An 18441-nucleotide genomic window follows, 5' to 3' on the forward strand; every position below is an offset into this window, starting at 1 on the left:
TTTACCAATTAGAGAATCAGTGCCGTGTTGTTTTCAACAGTGCTTTGCAGCATGAGGGACACTAATACAGACTGACTGTATTAGTTTAATAACTTGGAGTTCAACAACTTTTGGAGCAACTGCTGAACTCCATTGTTGGAAGTAAGAACGGCTCAGGTGGTAAACAGATTTGTTGCTCCCCACAAACAGCAGCAGCATATTTTTGCCAGAAATATGATGTTAAGAACACACTGAGCATACAGAGACACAGTGAGACAGAAGAGGCAGAAGTGGCAGAAGAGGTTTGGGAATAGGGATGGGAATTCATAAGATTTTATTTATTCCAATGCCATTATCGATTCTGCTTATTCGATTTTTACTGATTCCTGATTAATTTGTGTGTGTGAAAAAAATCGGCCTACACAGGTTTTCAGCATCAGCGCAGTGTTTCTACAGTGTAGAAACAGAGTGGAGGAAAAGGCATGGACGGTATTATCTAAAACGGATGAAATGAGAAAATATGTTTGTACTGCATTCCTTTTCATGTAGGTTTTCTTAGGCGAAGAAAACATCTGCTAAGTCGGCCTGCATGACATTAATGTTATTGAACCATAAGAAATTTATCCTTGGTAACGGATGTGCTGCTCGGTTGGGAAGCAGTGGCACGTGCACACAGTGTCATATACATGGCATTCCTGGAATTTAAACCAATGTTGACAGAGTAGATATTTCACCATATGACTTTAAATGATCATTTTATGGACATTAGAAGCAGCAGTGTTGTCGTCTTTCTTCCTGAAATGAAGCCATGCTTTGGACCATTTTTCCGGCACATACGTACGAGTTTGACATCACACTTTTGCGTGACTGTCCGAAAAAAATATGCCATCATCTATAAACGGAACTGATACCCTCCGAGGCACTCATTGGACAATTTGGAACTGGTTTTCGATTCCCATCCCTATTTAAAAAATTTCTATAGATGTTTGCTATCTCTCTCTCTGTCTTCTCTCCAGCACACCCCTGTTAACCCAACTTGCCAAACCAAGAAACATCCACCAGTTTTGGTAAGTTAATTAAAAGAGGAAGGTAACCTGTTATATCGACAATTACAGCAATCAAATTACTGCTTAAAAATACCTACTCTGAAATATGGTAACAAACAACAACAGAAGAGTACTCCACAACTCAATGAAAGCATGAGAAAACCTAAGTGCTGGAAATAAAATAGAGCTGCATTCTAAAAAGGTCCTGTTTAATGGCTTTAGGGTGTCATTTTTTAGCTGTTTACCATGAAACATAACGCTGGCTGAGACTGAACACTGGAAAAAAATGAACCTGATTAATAATAAACCCACTAAAACTAGGGGAAACAAGGCAAAAGTCATTTTTGGTATCATATGACCTTCGAACTATGCATGAGTTTGCAACTGTTTATGTCGACATTTGCTTTAACAATAATTAATAAATTGATTTGAACTTGTCTCTATTTGCTAGATATTTCAACATGGTTATGCACTAAAAACAAACAAAAATAACCCTAAAACACAAAGTAGCTGTGGCTGTTTTTGCTGCTTTGGAGATGGGCATCTAGCCATTCTTTTTAAGTCTCTTTCTGCACAGACATGTTTCTGTTCCAACATCTAATCAACCACAAAATGGCTGCACAACAGTTATTTACAAAGAAATAACTGATGACTCTGTTGTTGTCTCAGCATCTCAAACAAAGCAGTAATCTTTTTAATCTTTCATCTGTCTAATGAGGTTACACTTTAGAATCAAGGAATATTAAAAATAGGCCTATGACTGAAGTTTCTGGACTTAGTTTTTGCATTTTTTGATTGAATTTTTAGATTACTTCTAACATTGGATTTTTGGTTGTCATTCAATTATTACTTTTTCCTTTTCTACTCATTTGTGTTTTACTTCCATTAGAAAACATTTTAAGCAATATTTATTGTTTTATAATATATATCATGACTAATCTTGGGACATCAAATTAATTTTTAAGAAATAGTTTCATCAACTTGTTTCTTTTAGATATTTTGATTGATGATAAACTCTTGATTGATGAAAACAGGTTGGTTGAGTCTGCCAAAAAGTCACTAAATCTCCTTGGATTGTGAGGGGAAAAAGGACATTTTGTACATATTAAGTGTTTCTTTCCTTTTTATTATAGCTTAATTTACACTTAATTTGTCTGACTGTATTATTGTATGGGCAAATACAGTACAGTGCCCAATTTATTTGGGCAAAATATTGCTGCTGCAAAGAGTCGATCAGATTACTAACTTTTTGCAAAGTCGTTGTACCAAGCATTACACTTAAATTGTAGCTGTTATTATCAACTATTTTTGACATCCGCATTCCTCAAACCTGGAAATTTGTCTTTACAGTGAAATACAAGATACATATGTACGCTATAATTTTAGACATTATTTTGATAATAATATACACTTTTATAACTACCCAACTATGCAGGCTAAGAATGCTCATCTTCCCTATGGTCAGTTTTCTATCACATTTCACTGAGTTACCTTTTGAAAAATTGCTGTCTATGTACAAAAAGAGACTCAGAAATGTCCTGCAGTCTAACACATTAATTAAAAGAAAATTATCACCTTGTTTGTTGTTGTAAATATGGCAATTATTCTTGTTTTGACACATTTTCTTCTCATTTTTAACTATACTTCTACACTTATGTAAAACTTTTTGAACACTGTTATATAAAACATACTGGTGATTTTGTAAGGTACCTTTTGTGTGTCCTTTAGTTGTGTCTGTTTTTAATATAAGCCATTACAGGTTTATAGCTGTTGTTATTGATTGTGACATTTATCTGTGTCAAAGTGTATAAATGGACAAGGAGGATAAAACATGAACAATCATAGTCTGTGAATAATGTGATGTGACAGTTGCACGTATTTCATGTGAAGTGGAGAGCCACTCGGGGTAATTAAGGTAGCTCATCTCTGCCACATGACTAGTGCGAGTAGGAATGAGCTTACACCAGCTGAAGGAGACAAATCTCTTGAACAAGAACTTCTACCTAAGCGTTATGGCAGCTGCACCGGTTTATGTAAAATACTCAGAGTCTCAGCGTCTGGAGTGTTTATGAATGTGTGGTAACATTTAGCAGTGGCAACAGTGAACATGAGCGATTTTACAGCTTTGTGTTAAACCACTGCATGCTGGTTAATCATGGTACCATTGAATTCTGTTCGCACTCAAATGTTTTTGCAGCAGCACAATGTCCTCTGAAATCTTCTTACAATGTTACTGAGCACGTCACATGATAGGCATGTTTTTACCCTGCTTATGCATCCGTTACACCCCACCACACGTTAGGCATGGGACGTCATGAGAATTTCACATCATGATTATCCTGGTCATAACAATTGCTAATCACATAAATATGCCGATAATCATAAAAGCATGCTTCAACTGTTAAAATGGCACTAAAACATACTGGAATCACTTTATTTTAAGAACAACTACTTTATTGCATCACAGATGGGACACACACCTTTTTTTGAAATACAGTCTTAAAAAGCCAGGCTCTTCAGCTATTTGAAATGGCATCTTATCTTTCAATATAAATTATGCCAATGCTTGATAAAGAGCTTTTGCATCTTTTGAGCATAAGCAGTCTGTTTTTGCAAAGTTTCTTTAAATATCAGTTGCTCAAGAGTCCCTTCCGAACTTGAAATTAAGCTGTTTTAGCTGAGACAGTCGCTCTGACACAGCCTCTGATTGGTCAACAGACTCATCATTAGTGGCTAGCCGGCGGGCTAACAACGACAGCTGTTATTATAATGGAAAATGGATACTCTTTAAGTGTAGGATTTATCATTATAGATTTATTTTACAGTATTTTAAAGTCCCCAAAAAGACACAGCAGTTCATGGCTGGATTACAAAACTTCTGAAAGGGATACACTCACACCAGAGCCCTTGTTGGAACAGCACCATGACTAACGTTAGCTTCTAAATCAAACAAAGCAAGTCTCTCACATGCAGAGCTCCAGAGATATTTAAAATTAGTAATGTTATGTCGTTTATGACATCAAGACCCAAGAGTTAACTTCGAGTGTCCAGTGTGTCAGATTTCTCTCATCATTTACATTCAATGCTTGGTGGTGAGACAAACTCGTGCAGACAGCTTAGCTGGAAAAGCTCCGCTTCAGCGGTACAGTGCACGGTTTATTTTCTGATAACGTTACATTAGACGTCACATTTATTTTCACCTGCATGATTGAACAACTGCATGAGGGATTCAACTTGCCAAAACACAGAGTTTACTTGGTCCAGGCAAAATTAATGTTGAACCCTGACTCTTTGTGTGCTGCAGGACACAATATTCACGATTATCCCGATAATGGAAATCCACCAACATCAACTTATTGTGAGTGGGTTTTTTTTAATCACAATCTGCCATAAACTCATATCATCCCATCCCAATAACACACATAGTTCCTATGACCACTCATCTATTGCCCTCTGCATGGCCGCTTGCAGTCAGAGGGGGAGGAAGTGCCAGCCTGCAGCAGAGAGCAGCGACAGTACTGTAGGAGGTGAGAGGGATGCCGGGAGAAGCAGGCCAGAGAAGGGTGGGGCGGAGGGCACGCTGGAGAGATGGGAGTAAAAAACAGATAGAGATATATACATAGATACAGCGAGTAGGGGAGGGGTGACCTCTTTGTCACAGTGACTTTGTGTGTCACAAGGCATACCCTGCTGGCTGTTGTGGATGCGGGAGACAAATAGTACGAGGAGCAGCGGCCCACAGAGAAGCAATCAACACACAAACAGCTTGATTCTGTTATCTAGAAAGACGTCTAAAAATAAGCAGTCATAAGCCACTTCAATTACTGGCTAAATATAAATAAACGTCTCATCTCTGACAGCGTCTCATCTTGAGAAGTATCAGGAGAAAAGGCTATTTGCTATTCATGAATCACGTTTTTAGTATGATTTATCTCTGTTGGTTGTTACTTTACTCCCGTTTTTAAAACCTAGGAGCAGATTTTTTTTGTGCGTGGGTGAATACTTGTCCATGTGACCATGAAAAAACTGTTGGCTGGCCGACTGAATTGCATGTATGACAAAGACTGGTGTTTAATTTTAATGCAAGTCTCTTTTATCCTTTGAGACTTCTAGGTTCAAGAATACGGATGGATTAGATGATACCACATGTGACAACCACCACACCCCCCTGCTCAACCAATGGGTAACTGAGTGCTGCAGGAGTGAGTCATAAAGCACGGAAATGAGTTAGCATTTTTGCATTTCCAGTTCCCTCATCTCAGAGTCAATGTTTTCTTTTTAATGGGTTTTTGGTTAGATGTCTGGATGTAAGTCTGTAGTTACAACAAGATGAAGAGACTTTCACGTTTTGACCTTTGTCTATGACAAAAAATATGTCTGGTAATACCTCACTTGTGAATTGTGAAGCTTCTGTGCACCTTTAAAAAGGCGGTGCTTTCAGGCGGCTAAATGAAATGACAGAAGTTGTCAGGGACATTAAGTGTCATCACACCAAACATGGCAACTTATCTACTCGCTACTCCACCTTTACAGTATTGTTGTATACTCACACTCTAACTCAGACTTTACAGCTTGTATATTTATTGATTTATGGTATTTTCCAATTGTAGTTAAGCTTAGTGGTGCTGACACTGAAGTCATGCAGCTGTGGTGTGGTGGTGACACTTCAAAAATCATATGTCTGATTTGTTAAAGGCACAGTCCGTGCATTGGATGAGCCTACCTATACCTATCAAATCTGCTTTGACATTGTTTGACATGCATGGAGGTGTGTTAAATTTGTTCTTTTGCTGTTATTATGCTACTGATTTTGTTTTTGTTATGTTTGTAGTGTCTTGTGAGCCCATGCAGGCTGGGCACCTCTTGGTGCATGACACTCTCCCTATTGACCTTACTGTGAAAGTGGTGTTCATTTGTGAAGATTATTTAGATGAACAAAACGTGTAAGTGTCAGAAACGTTTGTTGGCCACAGTGTATATTTTCAGTGATAATCCATGCAAAAATCCTACCGAGCCTACCGAGACAAAACAAAAACATGTCATCCCTGCAGCAATCTATGACAATTATAACCACGGCAATTATTTGGTTTTGGGTTCTTTTAATGGATGTTAGACTAATCTGATGATTACTTTCTCATTTGGACCTCAAAATGTCAGGAAATTAGGAAAAATTACCATTTCCTTAAGCCTAAATGTCTTGTTTTGTCTGACCAACAGTCTAAACCCCAAAAACATTGAATTATAATCATACAAAACTTTAAAAAAAATATATAAAAAGTAAAAGTATATATTTGAGCATATTTGACTTAGACCAATCAATACTCAACATAATTTAGTTTTTGTCTATGAACTACTCAATTAACTGATTGTCATTTCAGCTCTAGTAAACGCATTGAGAATATGACTGATTCTTCACAGATAAACTTTGTGAGAAGAATTGATCACATGGTGTAAAATAAGCACCTTCTGCTCCACAACGGAATAACCCATACATGTAACTGACTTCTGGACTCTATCACTTAAATCAAGAAATAAAAGGAAAGGAAAGGAAAGGAAAAGTGAGTGTACTGTAAGCCTGGGGTTTGGGAGTCTGAGTGACACAGTGGCAGTGGTCGATGAGCAAGAGATGAGGCCTGCTGTAATTATGCGCGGCACCGAAAACTGACTCTAGCTTGTCATTTTAACTGGGTGGTGAAAGCTACAAAATGAAGACATTACCCTAATTTTGGTGGTGTAGTTGGAGGAGAGGACAGGGAGTTTCCTTTTCTTTTTACCCGACAAACTAGCTGAGGGAGAACAAGTGCTACTTAGCATGCAGTGGAGCAGTGAGTCATCTTTTCCTCCTTTGATTTATTCACATCATGGCTGAAATGACACGCATGTGTCTCATAATCCAGGGGACTGACGTTAGACCTGGTCCCAGGTTGGATTTAAAGACAGGACACTGTCTGCAGAAGCCTTAATGGTAAACATTCGATAGGTCATCAATTCTGAAGATTAATGGTCGCATTCTCTTTGTGGTCTGGGTTTAATTAAGATCAACATGTTTGAAAAACCACTCATCATAACAGAATATCTTTAATAACCAGAGCCTAACCTACTCTAAATAAAATGTTGAGTGATTAAATATTTATTACTCAACACCTGGCCAATTTTTAACTTTGGCGGAGTTAAAGGAAACAAAGTTTGCATAAAACCACACTACCTGTGTCTCATTTATCAGTGGAAATTGTTTGCACCACCTGCACCCCAGTGTCCCGAATGCATACGTCTATCTTGCACCTTCTAATTAATTGACATTAGATGCCAATCGGTGCAAAATTAAGTCTTGACTACAGATGGTGTGAACCTGAGGGACAGAGAGTAGAGACGTTAAGTGCTAATATGAGAAATAGTAACACTTCATGCCGATGATGTTGCACAATGAGCATGGTTCTTAAAATATGGTAATTTGCAAATCTGTAATATTACTGCTGCAGCTTGAGCTGCTGTGAGATAATCATACAGGGATAAGTGCCAAGGTGGACCATGGCAGGAGTCCAATGCCACTCATAAGGTAGCTTATTTCTTTCTGTTCTACTCGCCATTTCATTTCAGGCTGCACCATTGTCCAAGTATGTGATTACCAAACAGGAAAGTGGCCATTGGTTTTTCTTTGTCAGGTGCCCTGCTACTTACAGAGAAGACATAAGCGAGACCTCAACTGTAAAAAGAGATTTGGACGGCAGCCCAGATGTTAGATTAACTTTCATCAAAGTCAATATTAAGTGATTATAAAACCCACCCTCCACCAACGCCCACCATCTAACAAAACTAATTAAGTGGTGCCATTAGTGCCTGGGCGTTGAAATGAAATGTGATTGAGGACGGGGGCAAGATATAACAAAGTGGGTAAAGAGGAGGATCCAGACATGCATTTCAAGGAGAGATCATTTTTAACTGCACACAGACGTGCAGAAGAGAAAAGGGGAAAGCGGGAAATAAAAAACCTCTGGCATCACGTCCCAAGAATGTCAGCAATGAGCTTACAGACCACATCCCAACACATAAGAGTCAGAGTCGGAATCACATCCAGACCTATAACAGCACTGGAGGAAAGAGAGGGATTGCTGTGGAACGCCTGAGTGGGAGAAGGAGGCCCTGTCTGACAGTCCAATGAGCATCCTCCGTCTACATCACATGACGCAATCCCACAAATGGTTCTGAAATTGTTCCATGCTGCCAAAAGTTTCTCTTAAAGGGGGAAAAAAAAAAGAGAGCAAGAGAGTGGGAGAAAGATTTAAAGGAGGAAAGAGAGAGAGGGATAAGACAGGGAGAACTTGTGGAGAAGGTTGGAGGGAGAAGGGAGAAAGCATAAGGCGATGTGTTTTACTGCATACCTCGGGCTGGGTCACTACGAGTACAGAAGAGACATAAAACAAATCAGATCTGGAATGACCCGGGCTGCACAGAGAGCTGGGCTACAATGGAAATACATGGGCTTGTGTTTCACACACAGAAGTACATCTAAGCCCACCATAATGGCAGAGAAGAGGGTGAAAATGGAAATTTAAAAGAGGAAGGAGGTGGAGATAAGGAAAACAAGCGCCATTAAAGAAAACACGATCTGGAATTTGTAAAAGGAAAGTTTAATTTGATTCAGCTTGGTGTTTAGACACTGCCTAAGAAAAAAAACAACAATATGTGGAGAGAACAGATAGGGGAGAGAGAACAATGGACAAAAAGAGACAATGTGGAGCTAACAGCAACAAAGTAGACAAACCGAGTCTGTAATGCAGCTAAACAACTGGCTGAGCAGACTAGTCAAGTCCTGTCCCTTTGCTTCCCTCTCTCTTTCTCGTTCTCCCTCCCGCAGCCTCCACAGGTCTATCTCATGCTCTTTTCCTACGATCACAGGCAGCATGTTACAGCAGCAGTAATAGCACATGACAAGGTGACCTGTGCCCCACACAGGATGGGCTAAACTGGGGTGGAAGGGGTGGGGGGTCACATGTCCTGTGTCCAACCCTATGGTCTATGCACCACTCCCCCCCTGCCCAGGCCCCAGCGCTGGCCTGCAAGGGGAGAGAGAGGCAGTGACGGCAGCCTGCCCCCTTATGCTGGGCCCCTTGCTGGACTCTGGAGAGGGGAAAGAGACGAGGCAGGGAGAGGCCCACTCAAACACACACCGAAAAAGTCCTGTTTATGTCTATGCCGAATTTGACAGAGAATGCACATTCTCAAGCACACAGAGTTGTGCGCGCAGAGAGCCAACTGGACAGAACTGGACAGGCAACAGACATGTGGGTGAGGTGGGTGCAAATGCACTTAGCCCACAAGTTATATAACCTCCATAAAATGCTGTCTCTCTTACAGGAAATACTTGTCTTTAAAAAAATATTTTTAAAAAAGCAACACTGTCATTAGTATTTCTGATTAAAAGTCAACTTCTAAAAGGTGAAAAAATCTTAAAATTTAATCTGTAATCCAGTAATACACTGAAATTTAATAAAAAAGGAACCTAGATATATTACATCCACTGCCATAGATATCAAACAGTGGCGCAAAGATATTTTTCTACATGACTAATGCTCCATATACAACAAATATACCCTGCGTGATGTGTTTGGCCTAGAAACCATTAACCACAGAAGGTAATTGAGGACGTAAAGACATTAGGGAGAACTTAACACTTCGTTAGTCTTGGAGGCAACTGAACATATGTGGCAAACAGCATGTATGTACAGAGGTATGTACATACAAGTGGGTCTTCACAGTTAAGTACAGGAGCCTCTTTCTTTCTATAGGGTTACATGTGAGAGGAAGCGACCAATTACTGTAGTCACGAAAGGGGGGTGGGGGCGGGGTATTTCACTGTACAGGAGACCTAATGGACTGTACCATCATCACAGCATGCAGCTCCATGAACAACCTGCTACAGTTAAAGTCAATAAAGACACAAACCGAGCCCATACCGTAGCTTCTCATCACATGACACATGAACAGAAAAGGAATTTAGAAGCTGAGGCATACATGGTCCTCGTGTGTGTTGAGTCTCCCGCTCTGTCCCAAATAACACAGGCTATCTCGTAAATTTCCACATCATATAAATTCAGAACATGTGTGACCGTTGATCTCAAGTGCACCGTGTGGTTGAGAAAGAGACGCCACATTCATTCTTCTAAAAGCAGGCGATGAGGCAGCTGACATAAAAACAACACCCTACCTGCTACTTTTCAAGTGTCAAACTGTTTCATAAACAGAAAAGGATAGGTGTGAGAATTATAGTACTAGGCCCGCTTTGAAAAAATAGGTAGGAAAATATATGTGTACCCCTTGCTGTTCGCTGTATTCAGCCCCCTTCAGATTTACTTTGAAGTGATGAGCAGCGGAGAGAGAGAAGAGCTGGAGGCTGTTTAAATTTCAGATACAAGAAAGACAAGACGCTTGTAGTAATTAATGATGTCATTACCAGCCAGTAGCTCAGTTACCCATGACTATGAAGTGAGTGGTTAAAGTGTAAAAATATAAAAATACATAAATAAATAATTCTAACAAGCAACTGAGTGTGTTGGTGAAAGTGACAGAGTACGCCTTCCCTGCTCAGATAAATTTCTGTACGTGGACGTACTGTATGTTAAATGACAAGAGGGCTGAAATCTGCACTGATTATTTAAGATAGCTGCAGCTTATCACTTTTTATCATGTGGTATCAACACAATAAAAATGCGAGCTGATATTACACTGTTATTCAAAGGCAACTAACTAGTTGGTTGTTAATATTAATAATACATGGGGGAGAATTTCCACTTTGCAGCTGTATGATATATAAAGTCCTCATGTGGACAGAAAAACACCCTGTACTTAAATGGACTGTATTGACTTTTCAGTTGTGCAGATTTCATTACACAGCCCTTTAAGTAAGGCCTTTGATTTTAGGAGGGTCACTGATTTAGGTCACAAATGGGCAGATCACATTGAATTAAGCTCAGTCTTAAAAGTACTGACATTTTAAATTCATTCTTCAACACATTGCTTTTACAGTCTTATTAATGAATATGTTGGCTATGGTTCATATATTACTTACTACCTGTTTCATAAGAGAGTTAATGTGTATGATGAGTGTAGATGTATTTCACAGCAAAATGTGTAAATTAAAAGCAACACAAGTTAAGGGTTAAGTACATGTTAATAGACGTGTATCTTTTCATAGGACTGCTTTATAAACACCAGGTAAAAGTGAAAGGAAAATGTCTTACCTGAGGTATTAGCATGCCCTTATACAATAGGTAAGACTTGAAACGTTTCTTCTGTTTATCCCAAGTTGTTAATCCTGTTCAATACAAAAGCAAAATGGCATGTCGCAAGTCAGAGTGGGCCCATAACGTTACCCTCGTACCTGACCTGCAGTTGCTCTGTTTATGTAACACTGAATTACTTTCAACAGAAACGTACACACTCATTTGTGCCCATGAAAACAGCAATCAGGCAGGGACATAAGTTAGGCGCACACAGACACACACACACACACACACACACACACACACACACACACACACACACAGACCAACTAAAGACTTAAATTGTGCTAAACCTGTTTCTCGTGTGGTCTTGGGCAACAGAGATTACAACAACCCAAGTCTCGACTTTAGCATTCCTCCTGTGCATGCGAGTTTCATACCTCAGCTCAACTTTTCCCCCGTCAACACCGAGTTGCTTTTAATCCTCTTTAGTCGCCGTTCGCCGTCGTGCTCATGCTCTTGCAAAGTGTGTCCCCTCCATGTTGACTGGGTAGGGTTAGCTTTGAGGAGAGAGAGAGGACCGCGTTGTGCTAACTAAACTAAAAAAAAAAATGTCAGGAGACTTGAGGAGAAAACGTCAAACTCGTCCGCCCTTCCAGACGTTGGCTCTCTCTCACACATACACACACACACACACACACACACACACACACACCAGCAGCAGCGCTGGTAGTAGCTAACGTTAGCGTGGCTAGCTGGCTGCTTTAACCCTAAAACGCGGCGCCAAGTTCAGCCAGCTTAGTAACCGTTGTGCGGCGGCGGCCGACAGACATCCAACGACAAAACGCTCGAGACGCAACTGGGTTCAACTGACAGGCTAACGTACGCACTTACATGAAGAAAACTCAATCACATCTACGGTAGTCCGACGAGAAATACCCCTCCTTCTTCAGGACCCAAATAGATAGCCATTACTTTTTGTTATGCACCGCCCCCTCTTCAGGACCTCTACGGGAAAAGAGGGATTTCCCCCCCAGCCCCTCCGCTAGCCAATCAAAGGTGGGCTCGGCGTCTCTCCCGTGCTGTGATTGGTGACATTTCGGCCCAGCTCGGCTGTGATTGGTTGACGCCGGTGCCCATAGCAGAAGAGCCGTCCCTTCAAACAGGGGTGTGTCGTGACGTCAGAGGTAACGGAGAGGTAAACAACTTTGACCGCGTGAGGTTTAAAGCAACATCGTTATGCTTCTGATCTCTGAATCAATGGACACCCGGTGCGGGGGATTACCGCGCTAACATTAGATACGACGTGGAGTCTCAATAGGCGGAAATCATCCCGTGGATGCTGTGTTTATCTCTCGCACCGAGTGGCTTTGTTTTGCGGCTACATGCTCAGAGTCCCACATTTGAAATTTTAACAAGCCACAACAGCATCACCATCGATATCACGCTTGTGAAATAACAACACGAGCCATGCCTGGTGCTGAATCTTCCGTTTTACGCATTTTCCTCCATTATTTCTTTGACACTTTGCAAATGTGTGCAGTGAGGCGTGTGTGTTGGAGGGGTGTGTCTACTCTGCAGTACAGTGGTAGGCTGGAAAGCTGCATGGCGATCTTGCCATACATTTGCAATGCATGAGGGATGGCCGAGGATGCCTAAAAATAGACGATTAAACAACTCCACTAAACAGGAGCACACTGGGCAAACACTGCTGATATTTCGTGCTCTCCACCAATGTGAAAGCTGTTTCTTTTGCATCCACTTATTTATTTCGGTGACATTTGTGCATTCACGGTTGTGTGCTCATAGCTCTGGTATGTGAAACGGTGTGTGTGTGTGTGTGTGTGTGTGTGCGTGTGTGTGTGGGGCCAGCGAAGGGGGCCTGGGTGAAGGTCAGGGGTGTGTCTATAATGTAAACACAGTAAAGGCGACAGATACGAAAGGGAGAGGGGAAAGAGAGAGGAGGGCCCCATCCGGTTCCATATATCCTCTTCTAGCTAATCGTTCTTTTCTCCTGCTGCAGCGTGGAAACAAAAAAATAGATCTGTGCAGATTGCAAAGGGAAAACAGCGTTGCATATTACTGGAAATCCCTGAAGACGTAACACAAGCTGCTTTTCCAGCAGCAGGCATTCAGTTCTGACTTTATCCATGTGTATTTTACAAATACATCTTTGCATTTTGAAATACAAAGAGTTTTACCAGGACTATTTCTACCCTATCATCTCTGTTAACCCGTCTGTGCTATTTTGCAATTATCTCTTCTTTTAGTCTTTAATCTTGAAAAAATAATTAAATACTGTACACAGCAATGCAGCCAAGTGGTTAGACAGATACGCCTGATGAGTCAGTGTCAAAAAAGAGATTATAGCAATAACCGAAAAGGTGCAGGCTTAAACTATAGCTTATCACACCTACCTCTCTCACAAATTATACAGTGTATGAACAAGCTGCTAAATCGCCTCTGTTGTGTTCATCAAATGTGTATCAGGTTTTTTGCACTTGCACAAGCCCTCCATTTATCCCCTGCATTGATTTAACAGTCAGCACCGTGCTGGAGCTTCTGTGTGTCGCACACTTCTTTTCTGCTTTCTAAATCCCCTGCCAGAGCTGCCTTGCCTCCAAAACGACAAAGAAAAATTCAGGACATTGCCTAAATTTTCCGCTTCACAGTATATATTTTGTACCTGCTGTGTGGCCAAAAAGTACAGACCACTCAACAATTACATCCAGTCCATAAAACCCAAGCATGCATGTGCAAAGTTCAATGTCAACTACATGTGCTCAGTTTTGTATTCTGTCTTAACCCCCAAAATTAGCATGATCCAGAGCCCTCTGGCACCTTCGACATGTGTCATAAGCTTGTTGACTGTTGATTCATGTACAGTCACTGGTAGTAAAGTGTGTGGGTGTTAGGTTCATGCTCATGGAGAGTTGATCCTTGTCCTGCGGCTTGGGTGGACTCCAAGTCTGGCACCAGCACTGGATCAAGCCGTTCTGCTAACGGGGATTTATTTGGCTCCACAACACCCATGTCAGACATGTCCTGGCCCAGCCATTTTGTGTCCTCACATGCTCCGGCCCTTCAGAGTAAGCTGGCATGCTGCTTGGAAATCAGGAGGGTGGAAATCATAAATCAGAAACACTTGACCCACTAAAACTATGGAAATTAGTATTCGTGGCACTGGTGCAGAGACATAAATAACTTGCATAGTGGCAGAGTATATGCGGGCACATGCCTTAAGAACAGTCAGAGTTGATTTTAGGTTATTCTATGGTGCAAAGGGACAGTACAGGACAAGCAAACATCAGTGCAACACACGTATTTGTATAGTGTGCACATCCAGGCAGAAATTTGGCTGCAGATTTTGAGGAGATGCATTAATTTTAAAGTGGAGCATAACTCCATTTTGGTGCATTATGACATTATATCAACACATAAAAGGATGAACTAAAACATTAAAAATAAGCACAATAACTATTTGCAGAGGCAGAGTGTACAGAGTGAAGTTACACAGGACTGCAGGTGTGAGTACTGTGCAAATGTAAAACTAAACAGTGGGGTCTTAACAGTGTCAGGGTAACAGGCATGAAACAAATCATATGAGCGAGAATAATTTGTCAGGGAACAAAACTATCAGGTTGCACAAAAGCAACGTAGTACAGCTAATAATCAGATTTCACCAGACTTGAATAAGAGAAAAACTAAAATACACATGCACACACATACACACACACACACACACATATAAAGGCTCATGAGACAAGTTGAGAAATACAACAGCAAGCTTTTCTATCTCAAGTAAATACTTAAAAACACAATGGTTCCCCTGGAACAAATGCTGCCCACTCTATTTGCCCTCGCTGGCAAAACTAATAGAGTGCTCCATGGATGACGTTTTCTGTAGGCCGACATGAAAATTAGTGTCGCCCTGGTTCCCTCATCAAAACACCTATGGAATATTTCTATTGGATTTTTGATTTTTGTAGGTAATAAGCTCTCTAGCAGACAAAAGTGTATAATACTGACACATCTTGTTCAACAAGCTCATCCTCACAAATAAACACCACCTGAATGAAATCGCCAGAAGTAAAAACCTAACATTAGGCTACAAACAAACTACATCACGGACTTCAACTTCAATGCCATCACCACAGCGAGGCTGTAAAATCGTGTTTTGTATGATGACATTCTGTTGGCTCAATTAACCACTTAGCAACACAGGCACAGACACAGAAGACACAGAAAAAGCAAAAAAAAATCTGAGTGGGTTATTTACCGACATATTTTTTGTGGTAGAACAAAATGTGAAAATCTCTTAAGCTTGTGTGACTGTATTTCAAGCATCTAACCAAAAACTCTATTTTCAAGAAACCCATTTACTAAAAACACCAGGAAACTGCAAATGATAAAATGCTAACCCATTTCTGTGTTTTAGGACCCATTATTGGGGCACTCCATTGGAAACCAACTCTACTGTCTTAAGGCACTCATATTTTTTAAGCTGGTGCAAAGCTTGCCCTGTGCATAAGCAGTCTCTAGGGCATCCATTGGTAACAACTATGTGATCCTATGGGGCAGAGGGATAAATAATGCTCCAAATTTGGGCTTAATTCTGGCAAGGGCAAAACTGGCATGACCATTTTCAAAGGGGTTCCTTGAACTCTCACTCTGAGATGTCTGAATGAAAATTAGTTATTTGGGTACCCAGAACCCCCCTATAACTTTTGAGGGCTTGTTTCCAGTAAATGTTTTGATCCTTACGATCCTTCAAATCAAAGCTATGTATTTGTCTTTTTTAAAGAAAAGGACCACCAGCCTACTTGAAGAACAATGAATCACCTAACACATGCATAGATATAACATTTTAAAACAGGACTGTTGTGGAACTCAAGGTGTTAACTGTATCACTAAAAGTCCTTACACATCAGATAATCAGTGATGTTATCTGTAAAATAAGAAACCAAAGTATATCAGTATACGATTCCTTAACCCTCCATATCGACGTAATTTTCAGCTAGCCTATATAGACTGCTAATACAATTTAACCTCATACAATGGTTTGTATGATATCCTACAAATTCGCACCCCATGAAATAAGTTATGCGCTTAATGTAAAGTTACGGAGGTTTGGTTTTAGGCAACTAAAGTACTAACTAAATTTCGGAGAAGGAACATGGTAAAAACATATCTTAAAATGACTCATAGTTCACATGGTTCCGAACACCGGTCTCATGGGGAAAGTCCTGTGTTTTGTGACCATCCACCATCCCAGCCTGCCATCTAAGTGGGCTGCTCAGGACCACTTCCTTCTTCACTTTAGTCAGTGCATTAGTGGCATGATTGCAGCCTTCCAAAATACGTGGGTTATGCAAAAATGACTGGCTCATCATTATGTGGTATATCTATGAATATTGGTGCATTACTTTACATAGGAAAACGTACCAACAGTGCATGAGAACAGCCTGACTAAAACAGCATAACAGAATTCCTGAAATTTAGGTACGGCTTTTGCTTTTTGGTGTGCCACCCCAAAATGTTCAGTGGCCCCATCTGGCCGCCATTATAAATAATTTCTGGGGGCACCACTGATCAAACATCATGTGTCAAAAATCTTTCTTTTCCTTGTCAGTCCTCAGTTAACCACAAAGGGCAGCCCAGCTGTGTGTCATATGTATCTGCCTCCCTCCCGAACAAGCTGAACATATCCTTAACACGTTTGGAGAATTATAGTATGGACAACAATGTACGTCTAAGAGCACTCACTGTGAGCAGAGCCTCAGGTGCACCAACTCCCCTAAAGCACCTGAGAGAATCTCTGGCCAGATTCTGAAACATGTGCTGATCAGCTGGCTGATGTTCTAGTGGATACACTCAGTCTTTGCCCTTTGCTCCAGTTTGTAATGTGTCAGTGTGATACATGTTGTCCCTACAGAACCAAGGATATCCTGCCTCAGGGACTAATACCCTGTTGCACTTTCGTCTGTCATCATGGGATGCCAGGGGCTGCTGCTCAAAACCCACACAGACTCACTTCCCCCTGGGCAATGTGCAGTTATAGCACAGAGCACCCAAAAGCTGCTCTGTCACATTTGGACATAAAAAGTGCTTCAAGAATACTGTTGATTACAGCCTTCAATATGATTCTCTTCATCCTCAGGGACCACATCTGAGCACCATCATGTGCAACCGAATCTTGGACTTTCTGAAATGCAGAGCACTGCTGGTGGAGATTGGCACTTCCTCCACTCATTCTCAGCACTGCGGACACCCTGGGCTGCGTGTTAAGCTCGCGCCATTACTCCCTAATCACACATAACTGTGAGGCACAGCACAGCCGCACTTTCATCAGTTTGAGAATGACACCACAGCTATCGGTATAGTCGCTTAGTGTTTTCATGAAAGAAGATAGCCTGACAATAGCTGGATTTCTGAAACATGGTCTGCTAAACAGCTGGATGTTTGTGATTTGTATTTTAGACATGTGCAAAGTAAGGAATAGCTACTAATATGGTAAGGGTAATCTGCTGTCATCCTAGCCACTGGTAAGAGGTTTAAGAGTAGTCAGATGAATGAAGGGTATGTAAACCAATTATTTTATATCTTGTGATGTCTCCCAATAACCTGGTTTGTGTGTGCATTAAACATAGCATCTGACACTGACTGCTTACAAGGCAGAGGTGAGACTCTTAAATATGGTGCCAGGACAACAAGGTGAAGGAGATAATTGTAAACTCGTTCTCATCAATATGCCCTAAGTGGAGACAGTCAGCAGTTTCAAGTTCCTTTGGATCAGCAATACTGCGCGATGTTGACGTGTAAATTCAGCTTGGCTCCGTAGATCCTCACTACCTTCTACATGTGCTACATTTAGAGTATCTGTAGCAGCTGCATCACCGTGTGGTGTCCACGCTGCACCGCCCTGGACTGTAAAGCTGTACAGCAGGTGATGTAAACAGCATAGTTTCTCACAGGCAATAAACGACCATCCCTCCAGGACATTTACCACAGGAGACGCTTAAAGGAGGCCCATTCGAGACCACACTCATCCTTAGCCTCAAACTATGCAGTCCTGTTCTTCTGGAAAACATTACCAGGGGATTGTTTCCAGAGCCAACAGGTTCCGGACAGCGTTGTCCTTAATGCCATCAAACCGTTAGTTTCATAACCAAATATCAGCCTCCATGGCACTGTTT

The 18441-nt window shown here is 41.1% G+C and overlaps 1 protein-coding gene across 1 annotated transcript in view; it reads right to left on the reverse strand.

Annotated features, from left to right (window-relative positions):
* Window positions 1-12219, reverse strand: part of LOC125886951 (vitamin D3 receptor B) — a 36583-nt gene extending 24364 nt beyond the window's left edge. The window contains exons 1-2 of the mRNA XM_049573354.1: window positions 11686-12219; window positions 11264-11337 (exon numbers count right to left, since the gene is read on the reverse strand). The gene's annotated coding sequence lies outside the window, so the exon portion shown is untranslated. The remainder of the gene's footprint in view (window positions 1-11263; window positions 11338-11685) is intronic.
* Between the last annotated feature and the right edge of the window lie 6222 nt (window positions 12220-18441).

This window comes from Epinephelus fuscoguttatus, linkage group LG1, assembly GCF_011397635.1.
Source record: "Epinephelus fuscoguttatus linkage group LG1, E.fuscoguttatus.final_Chr_v1".
Taxonomy (NCBI): domain Eukaryota; kingdom Metazoa; phylum Chordata; class Actinopteri; order Perciformes; family Serranidae; genus Epinephelus; species Epinephelus fuscoguttatus.